We start from the raw sequence: 13,839 nt of genomic DNA, 5'->3' as shown, positions 1-13,839 counted from the left end.
GCATTAGAGGCAGTACAGAAGTTGGACGGCATCACGCCCGATCAGGGCAATCGAATACTGATGGACCGTTTTATAGAAGGGGCGCTAAACAAATGGGACAAGGCCCAACTTAGGATGCTGGCCGTGAGTTGGGACCTCAGACAGAAGAGATTAGTGTCCACACTACTGAATCTCCAGGGCCCGCGCCCCAGCCGCCTGTCCCTTCTCAATCTGCCCCGCCAACACCTTCTTTCAGTCCTTGGACAGCTGACTTACAAGACATTAAACAGGACATTGAACAGTTAGCCAAGGCCTTTAAAGAAATGGCGGTACGGCTAAATCCTTCTAAATCTGCAACACCACCACCTAAGAAGGCTGACCCTCGCCCTGTTGCTCCATCTGGTATCCCTCCTGTGAGACCACCTGGGAGTCAGAGACCCGTCTGTAGCTATTGTAACAAGATTGGACACTGGAAAAGCCAATGCTGGGCTTTAACCCCTTAAGGACGCAGCCCTTTTTCACCTTAAGGACTGAGCCCTTTTTCGCAATTCTGACCACCGTCACTTTACAAATTAATAACGCGAAAACGCTTTTACCGAATATTCTGATTCTGAGATTGTTTTTTCGTGACATATTCTACTTTATTTTGGTGGTAAATTTTCGGCGTTACTTGCATCCTTTTTTGGTGAAAAATTTTGCATTTTTCTAACTTTGAAGCTCTCTAATTGTAAGGAAAATGGATATTCCAAATAAATGTTATTTTTCTTCACAAACACAATATGTCCACTTTATGTTGGCATCATAAAATGGACATACTTTTGCTTTTTGAAAAAATTAGAGGGCTTCAAAGTAGAGCAGCAATTTTCAAAAATGTCATGAAAATTGCTAAATCTGAAGGGACAGATGTTACAGAACTACAACTCCCAGCATGCCTGGGCAGTCGAGGCATGCTGAGAGTTGTAGTTTGGCAACATCTGGAGGGCTACTGTTTGGGCACCACTGTAACAGTGGTCTCCAAACTGTGACCCTCCAGATGTTGCTAAACTACAACTCCCAGCATGCCCAGACAGCCTTTGGCTCTCTGGGCATGCTGGGAGTTGCAGTTTGGCCCCCCTAGTGGTTGCCACAGTAAAGATCGATTTACTTTCACTTTCAATTCCCCCCCCCCCCCCCCCCACACTGTCGATTCCCTACCTGATCAGGATCCTGCAGGCTCCAGCGAAGATCCCAGGTCCCCAGGCATCTTCTCCTGCAGGTACGGCCTCCATCTTTTTCCCAGAGCCCCTCGACATCCAGGGGCGGGCAGAACGGGGGTTGCCATGGCAACCCCCTGTCCTGCGCTGCCATTGGTCAGAACTCCGTTCTGAGTAATGGGAGGGGATAGGAGTAGATCGCAGCTTTGCGATCTCACTCCAATCCTTTAGGCTGATCGGGGTTGTTGCTGACAACTCCGATCAGCCCTATTTTCCGGGTGATCGGGTCACCAGAGACCCGATCAGCCCGGAATTGGAGAAAATCGCATGTCTGAATTGACATGCGATTTTCTCCGATCGCCAACATGGGGGGTCTCAGGACCCCCCTGGGCGATGTGCCAGGGTGCCTGCTGAATGATTTCAGCAGGCATCCGGCTCCGGTCCCCAACCGGCTAGCGGTGGGGACCGGAATTCCCACGGGCGTATGGATACGCCCTGCGTCCTTAAGGACTCGGAATGCAGGGCGTATCCATACGCCCTGCATCCTTAAGAGGTTAAAGGGGCGTCCCCTGGGGTCGAGGACTGCACCCCAGGAGTAGAGGTTGAAGGTCCAGAATCAACCAGTGGCAAGAAGGGACTGTATGTATGTAGCTTCTTGCCCTTATGTACAGGTGATGATTGAAGGTATCCGGTTACAAGCTCTGATAGATACGGGGTCTCAGGTATCCACTATTCCACAGGGGGTTTTCTATAAGTACTGGGGCCCAGAAAGGCTGTGTGACCCTCAGGAAGCGGAGTTCAGAGTAATTGCAGGGAACGGGAAACCAGTACTCAGGCATGGTTACTGGGAGCCCACGGTGCAGGTGGGAAAACATGTGTTAGGAAGACAGGGTGTGATTGTCGCAAATGTTAGGGATGAGGGGGCAGCTGATTTCATTTTAGGCATGAATATTATGAGGCACTGTTTTGATGATATTGTCTGTGCACTGCATGCATCTCTCCCTCACCTGTCACCCCCAGGCCGGCAAGCTGTCCAACACCACCTCAAAATCCTCCAAGCAGAACAGAAGTTCGTGAATCACCAAGGAGAAATCTGTCGAGTAAGGATTCAAGATATCCGGGCCATTAGTCTACAGCCACAGACGGAGACAGTTATTTGGTGCCGTGCCCGACCCGGGGTGAAAAATCAAGATTACCAAGCGCTCTTGGAACCCCTTCTACTGGAAGATTGTCCCTTGGTGCGAGCTGCTAGAAGCCTTGTAACCGTACGTAATGGGAAGGTTCCAGTGAGACTTATTAATCTCTCTCAAATTGCGGTCCAACTACCCAAGTATACCTCAGTGGCTACTCTACACCATCTAGACGTCCGAGATGTAGTCTCGAAGTCACAGGTGGCCCAACGAGGACCTGACCAGAATCCTGCGGAACCTTGGTGGAGCCAATTACAGATAGGAGGCGAAGATACCCCCAAGGAACAGGTGGAAGGAGTCATCCAGGTGGCTAAGAAACTTCAAGAGGCTTTCAGCAAGTTCCCCACAGACTTTGGCAGGACCACCATGATCAAACATAGGATTCTCACCAGAGACAATCCACCCATTAAAGAGAGGCATCATCCTGTGGCTCCTGGGATGTATCAGACCATAAAGAAAATGCTCGTGGAGATGAAAGAGGCCGATGTCATCCAGGAAAGCCAGAGTCCGTGGGCTGCACCTTTGGTCCTGGTGAAGAAAAAAGATGGAACTATGCGCTTTTGCAAGGATTACCGGAAATTGAACAATATAACTCAAAAGGATGCCTATCCTCTCCCTCGCATCGAAGAATGCTTGACAGCGTTGGGGTCTGCCGCCAACTTTTCCACACTGGATCTGACGAGCGGCTACTGGCAGGTGCCAATGGCAGAAGAGGACAGAGAGAAGACCGCATTTGTGACCCCTATGGGTCTCTTCGAGTTCAAAAGTATGCCCTTTGGACTGTGCAATGCACCAGCTACTTTCCAACACCTAATGGAGCGATGCTTGGGGCATCTTAACATCCAGAGTGTTCTGTTGTATTTAGAGGACGTTATTGTCTATTCTCGAACATATCAGGAACACCTGGATCACCTGAAAGAAGTTTTCCAAGTCCTTATCCGACATGGACTCAAGGTTAAACCTTCCAAATGTCAGTTGCTAAAGCCACAAGTGCACTATCTAGGACATGTCGTCAGTGCTCAAGGAGTCCAGCCTGATCCAGACAAAGTGAGTGCTGTGAAAGAGTTGCCTACACACAGGATGGTGCGAGACGTCCGAAGTTTCCTGGGGTTTGCTGGATATTACCGGCGCTTCATCCCCCATTTTGCTCAAATTGCTGGACCCTTGACCGGGATAATTATAATGGGAGGCTTCCCATCCAGTGGGCCGAAGAACAAGAAGATGCCTTTCGAGCCCTGAAGTACCTCCCCACAGAACCACCCATATTGGCGTATCCTGACTACAGCCTGCCGTTCCGTTTATACACAGACGCTAGTTTTGAAGGTCTGGGGGCGGTCTTATCTCAAGTGCAAGATGGCAAGGAGAGGGTGATTGCCTATGCCAGCCGGCATCTTTGAGGTGCTGAGAAGACTGATGCTAACTATAGCTCCTTCAAGCTGGAACTCCTGGCCCTGGTTTGGGCTATTACTGAGAAGTTTAAGGACTATCTGGCTGCTACTCCCTTCACGGTCTACACTGATAACAACCCCTTGGCCCATTTGAACACTGCTAAGTTGGGAGCTCTTGAACAGCGTTGGGCCTCTCGGTTGGTCAACTATTATTTCAACATTAAGTACCGCAGCGGAAAAACCAATGTTAATGTGGATGTACTTTCTCACATGGCCCCGGGAGAAGCACCTCCTACTGAAGATGGGTGGGAAGATGTAGAGATGCCTCCCTTCTACCGAAGGTTCGTGAGCCAGAATGCTCTAACTGCCCAGGCAGGTGACGGGCCTGAATCTCCCAAAGTCTCTGAAGATCTGTCCACCTGGAAGACGCTTCAGGTTGAAAGTAGGGTTATTGGGGACCTCCTCGACTATTGCCTCCACAAGAAAGTGCCTACTCGGGTGTGCAAGGCCCCCGGAAACTTTGAACTGTAGCGGCTGTGGCGGCAGAGGAATCGCATGTTGCTGCACAAGGGGTTGGTCTACCGAAATTCCCTGGACCCAGTCTCAGGAGACCGCATATACCAGATTGTGGTTCCCAGAAGGGATGCAGCCATGATTCTGAATGCCTATCATGATCAATCCGGACACTTCGGGGTCCATAAGACAGAGATCACTGTCAGAAGGAAATTTTACTGGATTGGGATTTGGGGGAGACATCGAGAAATGGTGTGCCGAGTGCTCCGTGTGCAACGTGATAAAGACCCCCGGAGGGATGCAAGAGCCCCTTTGCATCCCATCAGTACGGAAAGGCCGAATCAAATTGTTGCCTTGGATCATGTGAAGCTGGCCCCCACTCGATCTGGCTATTGTCATGCTCTAACTATGGTGGATCATTATTTCAAGTGGGTGGTCGTGCTCCCCGTCAAGGATCTTACCGCCAAGACTGCTGCTCAACTGTTCTATCGACATTGGATCCAACCTCTGGGGTGTCCCGAATCGGTCCTCATGGATCGAGGAACCGCCTTTGAAGCCCAGTTGTTCCAGGAACTTTGCCGGTTGCATGATTGCAAGAAGTTTCGGACAACGGCCTACCATCCCCAGGGGAATGGGCTCTGCGAGATGATCAATATAGTGTTCATCCAGATGCTCAGAGCAGCCTCTGTCTCAAAGCACGAAGAGTGGCCTCAGCTGTTGCCTTAACTCCTGGAAATTTACAACAACACTGTTCATTGCTCTACGGCGTATACGTCCTTTTTCCTGATGATGGGCAGACATGGCCAATTGCCAAAGGATCGAACCTTCGGGCTACAGGCATCTTTCAACAATTCTACTCAGGCTTCCCAAGGTTGGGTGTCAGAGCATCAACGAAGAATTGAGGAAGCCAAGGATATCGTTGAGAAGAAAATGGGTGAATGTCAGGCCCAGGCCTGAGTATTAAATCATATATGTGTATTATAATTGTACTGTGTGTACTGTATTATCCAGGACATGGGTGAGGGGTCATTCAGACGGTGTGTCCCTGTTTGTGTATTGCATTTTATTATGGGGCCTGGTTGGTTGTTTGTTTGAAGTCAGGAGTTTCTTTGAAGCGGCAGGATGGGAGATAACAGATGCCCCTTGGTGGGATCAGAGGGGAGGGGGGGGGGGGGAGTGGAGCTTCCCTCCAAAAAACAAGCAGATATGATATTTAAACAATGCTAGACTCAAAGTTGGTTGTTAAGATCTGTACCCCAAGCTGACAAGACCATCCTAAGAGCAGCTGGAGATTCACTCTCATGGACTATCATAATATTACGCTGTAAGAACTTCCTTTTTGCTTTCTGAACTTGCTAAACTCTTTTATATATTTTTGTAACTGTAAGTTATTTGTCTCTGTATTTTTATGCATAGCACTGTGATACTTTTTATCAGATTAAATGTTTAATTAATCAGCTCTGGTCTTTGATCTCTAAATATATGAGCTCACCTTTCTGAAGGCAGCTCGGGTGAAACACGTTTATCTAAGGGTTAATTTGGTGACTTGCTGGGACTAGTAGTGGATACCCAGAGGTCTGGCGGCTTTAACCCTTGCACCATCACACTCTATCTAGCGTCTTGGCTGGACCGATAGGGTGTGATCGTGACAGTGAAGTTCATGAACGCCAGCAGAAAGATTATAATCGACATGCTTCAGCTCAGCCCTTGCAGCTTGGAAATAAAGTGTGGCTCAGAAAATTTCCTAGAACCCATAAATTGGACTCCCTGTGGGAAACTGAGCCATACACCATCACTGCGGTTCCTTATCACGAAATGGACGTGTATGAGATACAAAAAGACGGGTTCGAGCCACAGGTGTTCACCGGAATAGGATAAAAGTGTACCTGAAAGATGATATGCTTGGCCCATCTCCTCCTACTCCCTCTGATCCTCCTGCTACTTCTACTCCACCTCCACCAAGGCCAATGAGAGAATATGTGCCGGGAGAAGGAATTCATCCCACTATGGATGTTCCTTTGTTCCCATCTCAGCAGCCTACCATGTATTGGGGCATACCGTTCCCAGCTCCATCCAGCCAGCCGCCACTGGTTGCACCACCCAGTAAGTTGCCAGTAGCTGTGGCTCCCTGTCAACCACCATTGGTTGCTACACCCAACATCAGTCCTGCTCCAGTGACTGCTCCAGATATTGATGCCACTACTTCACCTGTCTGTAGAGAACCCCTCAGTTCAACCGAAGATGTTGCTTCCGTTTCCAGCCCTCCAGCTGGTCCCTCGGGGACTGAAGTTCTTGAAGAATCCTCAAGTGAAGGAACTCCTGATGACTCTGAGGTGGTGTAGCGGCTGTCTCAAAAGGACTACACAGGCCAAAACTACCCATAAGGTACCAGGACTCACATTTAGTACCTGCACACATAGTGCCTTTGATAACCCACTTCAATGCTCTGCCAATCGCTTTTCAGTATCCTAGATTACTAACTTAAATGTACTACCTCAAGTTTCTCTAGTACATACACCAAAATAAATATCTCACTTAAGAAAACACTTAGAAATTGTAACATATTGATACCCAATTGGTACACTTCTTCTTCTCCTACATTGCGTGTGTGAGATGCTCTGCCTGGCCAGTAGGTGCTCTTGCTAATATAAAATTAAACACGTAATTCTAAGAATGACCTAGTTAGGTTGTTTTTGAAAGTGCTCTAGGGATAAGTAGCGTGTAGCCGATAGACCCTAGCAGCCACCCTTCCTGTGACCTAGCTTCCGGCTAGCCAGTAAAACCTTATGTGTACTTACAGGTAACTTATTGTTGGCAAATAAATAAAATGTGTGAGATACTAAAAGCTTGAAACTAAAGGTAAATAGAGCTGAACTAATGTCTAGATAGTCTCATGTATAGAGAGTTATATTAATGTTCAGTTTAGCCTCCAAGAATGTGTAGAGAGCTAATAAAATGTTTAGGAGCTAGCAACTATATGTCAGATAGCTGCCTAATTGTCTAGTAAAATCTAGAGAGAAGGAGGAAGGCGCCTCATGTGCGGGATCAGCAGATCTTGTTAGTGGGGGTGGGGGACGGTAATTCCCAAACCGCTTACCAAAGTTGGTTGTGCGCCCACACACAACAAGGTAAAGTGCAGAAGAGATGTACAAGAAGGTCCACTGCAGCCCTCCTGGGTAGAAGTAAAATCAAAACCGAATGACCATGGATTCAGGAGTTTGTCTGGCGCAAAGAGGAACCATCAGGAAGCCAAGTAAAATCAATGGATTTATTAAATGCAACACGTTTCGCTGCGCATGCGCAGCTTCATCAGGCATAACAAGAGAAGGCTGATGACAGGTATATATACCTCCAGGGATTAACCATTAGAGTACTTTTTGAAAGAGTTGTTGCATAAAATTACATATCCACATATGAATGTGACAATATATAAAAAAATATATATAGAAAAATATAAATGAATATAAATAGACAGACGATAATCACAAAAATAAAACAATAATGTAGAAGCACAATGAAATCACATAAACATATAATATAATTATCGTATGTGGTGTGAATATACCCCACAAGCGACTTAGGTAATCACACCGCTTAGTCACCGGTGCGGCATTCAACAACGCAAGTTGAATATTATTTCAAAATATATAGTATAGAAAAATATGGACCTATAGGATACTATATGTATTAGTTCAGAGAGCAAAAAATTGAATTATATATCACTGTACTATCTAAATGGGTAATGACAGTACAAATAAGGTAAAATGAACAGTGCAGTATTATAAATCGCAACTGACCCGAAGGTGACATGTGAACACTACTTAAAAGAGAAGTGGGGGAAATGGACTAGAATAACTAGTGCGGTATTGAATACAGCACCCGGCCAAGACGCAAGGTGTGAATACCCATAGAAGAATAACAACATATTTGTAAAATCAAAATTTACAAACAAAAAAAAAATCATAAATAAATGAATAATAAATATATAGAGGTTTCTGTATACAAAGAAGAAAAAAGAACCTGGATAATAAAGCATGAATAATGATAGACAAACAGTAAAAAACGACCAGATAATGAAAATGATAAAAAATAAAAATCATAAAAATAAAATAAAAATAAAAATAATAATCAAATATAACAAAGGACGTACCTATAAACCAATTTCAATAAACAAGTAGAAGGGAAGGAAACAATATCCCGGATAGGACGCTCCAGGATGAACAGCACAGAAGGAACAACGAAAAAAGCGGGTATAGATGTAATATTTTGGAGATTAATCTATTAGGAGAAATGTAATATTATAGACCCTAATTTATCAGATTATTTAACTGTATCGATACATTCATTAAAACCTTGGGGGTGAAAAGTATGTAATTTGTGAATCCAGAAGGATTCACGATTATTTAATCTTTGTATTCTGTTAGGTAAATGAATGGGGATAGTTTCTAAAATGATTAATTTCAATGTTTCAGTATTTTTTTGATGGTGAAGAGTGAAGTGTCGGGACAAACTGTGCAACAAAAAAACATGTTTTATGTTCCATCTGTGCTTGTTCATCCTGGAGCGTACAGTTTGTGTGGTGCGGCCGACATATTGGCGGTCGCAACCACAGGTTAGTAGATAAATAGCAAAAGTAGTGTCACAATTTAATGAATCTTTTATTTTAAATGTTTGTTGTGTGAAATAAGAAGAAAAAGTATCAGTTTGAATGATCCATTCACAGCAAAGGCAGCGACTTTTTTTACAGGGGAAACAGTATGGTTTAAAGGGACGGCTATTCTGTGGTGTCAGATGTTCGGAAAATCTACTGGGGGCTAACAAATTGCTAAGATTTTTAGAACATCTGTAAGTGACATTAGGAACTGGGGGAATTATTTGATTTAGAATTTTATCATTTTGAATAATGGGCCAATTCTTAGTTAGTATTTTTCTAATATTAGATGCCTCAATATTGAAATTTGTAACAAAATTATATCTAAAGGGGTTATGAGGCTGATTGGAGATAGATTTTTTGGGAATAGATGTAACCAAATCAGATTGTTTTTTATCCTTCACCTTCATATATGCCTTGGTTAAGAGCGATCTAGGATAGCCCTTCTGTATGAAGCGTTTTTTTAAAACATCAGCTTGAGAAATAAAATCTGAATCAGAAGTACAGTTTCTGCGAATTCGTAAATACTGGCCGAATGGCACCCCTCTTAGCCAGCTTGGATAGTGTGCACTGTCGAACTGCAAGAAACTGTTAATATCAACAGATTTAAAAAAAAGTCTTAGTGGAAATAGTGCCATCATCTGTTTTATGGATATCAAGATCTAAAAATTGAATGGAGCTCTCTGCATAATGCATAGTAAATTTTATGCCCCATGTATTAGTGTTCAGCTCATTTACAAAAAGCTCAGCTTCATGTTTGGTACCTACCCAGATCAAAAAGAGGTCGTCTATGTAACGACGAAAGAAAAAAACAAACTTAAAATACAGGGACTGTGCCATAATTAGGGACTCGAATCGCCCCATGAACAAATTAGCGCAACTAGGGGCGAATCGAGTCCCCATGGCACAGCCCCTGTTCTGCCGATAAATGGTAGGATTAAATTCAAAGACATTATTAAGAAGAATAAATCTAATAGATTCCAGTAAGAATTATGACTGACTAGGGTTTAGTGAGGAGTCCTCTTGTAGGAAATGTCTAATTGCGGGAACACCTAAATCAGTGGAGATGTTAGAATAAAGGGAGCACACATCCAGGGTAAGAAAACTATAATAAGGGGGTAGGGATAGGGCATGTAGTTCAGAAATGAGCTGAGCTGAATCTCTCAAATAGGATGGTAATTGTAGAACGTAAGGTTGGAGAAATAAATCTATAAAATGGTAAAGGTTTGCAGTAATCGAACCAATACCAGAAATAATAGGTCTACCAGGGGGGTTAATTAAACATTTATGTAATTTGGGTAAATAATAAAAAATGGGTAAATTATAATTTTTAATGTTGAGAAATGTGTGCTCCCTTTTATCCAACAATTGATTTTCTACAGCTCCACCTATGAGCAAACAATATTGTGAAAAAATAAGAGAAGGGTCATTGGGAAGTGGGGTATAATATTCAAGATCGGATAGAATTCTGAGGGCTTCATTTTTATAATCAGCCCTATTCAGAACAGCCAACCCCCCACCTTTGTCTGCAGGGCGAACAATAATAGATTTATTGTTCTGTATGGATTTAATTGCAGTTCTCTCATCAGAAGTTAAATTATCATTCTCCTTAAAAATAACAGATTTGTCACATAGGTTTGAAAAATCCTGCATGACCATATGGTAAAAAGTCTCAAGATGGCTGCCACGATTGTGTAAAGGGTAAAAAGCTCGTCATGTACTAGTAAAACCCAAATCTTCTTTTTACCCTTTACACAATATATTGTTATATTTTATTATTATTTTTATTTTATTTTTATGATTTTTATTTTTTATCATTTTCATTATCTGGTCGTTTTTTACTGTTTGTCTATCATTATTCATGCTTTATTATCCAGGTTCTTTTTTCTTCTTTGTATACAGAAACCTCTATATATTTATTATTCATTTATTTATGATTTTTTTTTTTGTTTGTAAATTTCGATTTTACAAATATGTTGTTATTCTTCTATGGGTATTCACACCTTGCGTCTTGGCCGGGTGCTGTATTCAATACCGCACTAGTTATTCTAGTCCATTTCCCCCACTTCTCTTTTAAGTAGTGTTCACATGTCACCCTCGGGTCAGTTGCGATTTATAATACTGCACTGTTCATTTTACCTTATTTGTACTGTCATTACCCATTTAGATAGTACAGTGATATATAATTAAATTTTTTGCTCTCTGAACTAATACATATAGTATCCTATAGGTCCATATTTTTCTATACTATATATTTTGAAATAATATTCAACTTGCGTTGTTGAATGCCGCACCGGTGACTAAGCGGTGTGATTACCTAAGTCGCTTGTGGGGTATATTCACACCACATACGATAATTATATTATATGTTTATGTGATTTCATTGTGCTTCTACATTATTGTTTTATTTTTGTGATTATCGTCTATTTATATTCATTTATATTTTTCTATATATATTTTTTTATATATTGTCACATTCATATGTGGATATGTAATTTTATGCAACAACTCTTTTAAAAAGTACTCTAATGGTTAATCCCTGGAGGTATATATACCTGTCATCAGCCTTCTCTTGTTATGCCTGATAAAGCTGCGCATGCGCAGCGAAACGCGTTGCATTTAATAAATCCATTGATTTTACTTGGCTTCCTGATGGTTCCTCTCTGCGCCAGACAAACTCCTGAATCCATGGTCATTCGGTTTTGATTTTAATTGTCTAGTAAGCTTAGAATGTATAGTAAGCTTAATGAAAATGTCTAAGAAGTTGGAAACTAAAGGATAGATAGCTTTGTTAATGTCTAGATAGCATTCATGTCTAGATAGCACCAATGTTTAGATAGATTTCTATTGTCTAGTCCAGATACTAGTAAGAGTATCAGAGAATGTAAATGTGTTCAATGTTTACTTAGGATGTATAGTGAGTTTATAGATCATCCTGTTCTAGTCCTAGTCCCTCTGTCTTAGGGGACAGACGTCCAGGTTGACTTATCTTAAGTAAGGGGGTTTGTGGTGTCCTGGCACCGTATCCTATCCGGTACCTGCTTGGGTGGGTCCCCTTGGCCAGAGTCCCTAGTACGTCGGGGTCTCCATCGTCCAGTTCACCCCTAGTCACCTCTCATCCAGATAGTTATTGCTCCAATAACTTACTTAGGAAGCATGTAAATATTATATTAATGCCTATAAATAGTTAATTACCTGTCTGTAGCATAGCAGGACCTGCGGGTCGCGTGATTAGGTGAACTCTATGGTATTTGTGCTTGAGGACCTTTGGAGGTCCTTGTGACGTAGTCAATCGCAGCACACTGTGTAACAGTGAATGACAGATGTTCGGACCAATCAGATTTGCCCCGCCCCTGCCCATATAAGGGAGCGGCGGCCATTGTTCTCTCTCTTGTTCCTGGGCTGTCAAACGAGCAGGATCTGCGCAGCTGTCTATCGCAGTGAGTTAGGCCTGAGCCTTGAGGCAACGGCCGATATATCTAGGATCGAGAGTGTATCAATCCCTAAGCACTCTGCAGGATCACCGGACCTTATCTATCCCCTAAATCCAGACAGATCTGCAGTAATAATCCTAAATTCAGAGACTTTCATTTTACTCAAGGTCCGCAACAATTGTCAGTCATTGAGATCTATAGAGACTGTTTCTCTGAGACTGTCATTGTTCATTGGATGTACTGCTAGCACTTAAGTAAAGTTTGTTCAAGTACCTTGTGGACCTTCAGTCATTTTATTACATGCACCTATTGTTTCTGGGAAGGGCGGCGATAGGCAGGAGAATTACCTCAGCATACCAGCTCTCAGCCTGGCGCCACAAACTCTAGGGTTAACATTAACCCCTTACCTACCACAACATCCCAACTACCCTACACCCCCCAGGGCTACCACAAGAGTGTGTTGTGATATAGCACAGTGTGTAATAATATAGCAGTGTGTTGTGGTATAGCAGAGTGTATTGTGGTATAGCAGAGTATTATGGTATAGCAGTGTGTTGTGGTATAGCAGAGTATGTATTGGTATAGTAGTGTGTGTTGTGGAGTAGCAGAATGTGTATTGGTATAGCAAAGTGTGTAATGGTATAGCACAGTGTGTAATATAGCAGTGTGTTGTGATAAAGCAGGACTTTGTCCGAAACGGTCGTATGGGTGGGCGTCTCCTGGTCATACATACGCTCTGCACATGTGGGTATTTGCTATTTTGCACCGTAGTAGGGCTAGATACAGCTTGTGGTTGCCTGTTCATGCATTTACTCCTCTCCTTTTTGCACCACAGTGTGCAATTTTACTATACCCACTGTATCAGTGGCGTAGCTATAGAGGTTGCAACGGTCGCCATGGTGATCGGGCCCCTTCACCACATTTACATGTTGGCCGGCCGCCGCCATCAGTACTTATGTTATTGTCCTGGACGGACATTCTTCACGTCCAAGCGCGGCCCGCCGCCCAGTGGAGTCCAGATAAGGGCCGACTGTCCCACCCTAGACAGGCTATGCTGGGAGTTGTAATTTTGCAACAGCTGGAGGTTCACAGTTTAAAGACCACTGCTTTATGGGAATAATACTTTAATCCATACAAGATGTTTTATCATAAATCTTTTAATTATGAGTTTCCATGAATTAAAAAAAAATTCTATAAATTAATCTGGGGTACATATATAATAATACAGTGTTTCCAAACCAGGGTGCCTCCAGCTGTTGCAAAACTACAACTGTCAGTACGCCCAGACAGTGTAAATCCCAGTGAGCACACATCATGCTGGTGTCAACCATTTACTCTATAGATGCCATGATTAATGCTGATCATGGCATCTATAGTGAGGATGGAGGTGGGGGTTTGGGTGAGTTCATCACAGCGGGATGTGTATGATGGATGTGTGTATGGGGGCGTTAGTGGGATGTGTATATGAATGATGGATGTGTGTATGATGAA

This window comes from Hyla sarda, chromosome 7, assembly GCF_029499605.1.
Source record: "Hyla sarda isolate aHylSar1 chromosome 7, aHylSar1.hap1, whole genome shotgun sequence".
NCBI lineage: Eukaryota > Metazoa > Chordata > Amphibia > Anura > Hylidae > Hyla > Hyla sarda.
Note: the sequence above shows the minus strand (reverse complement) of the source record.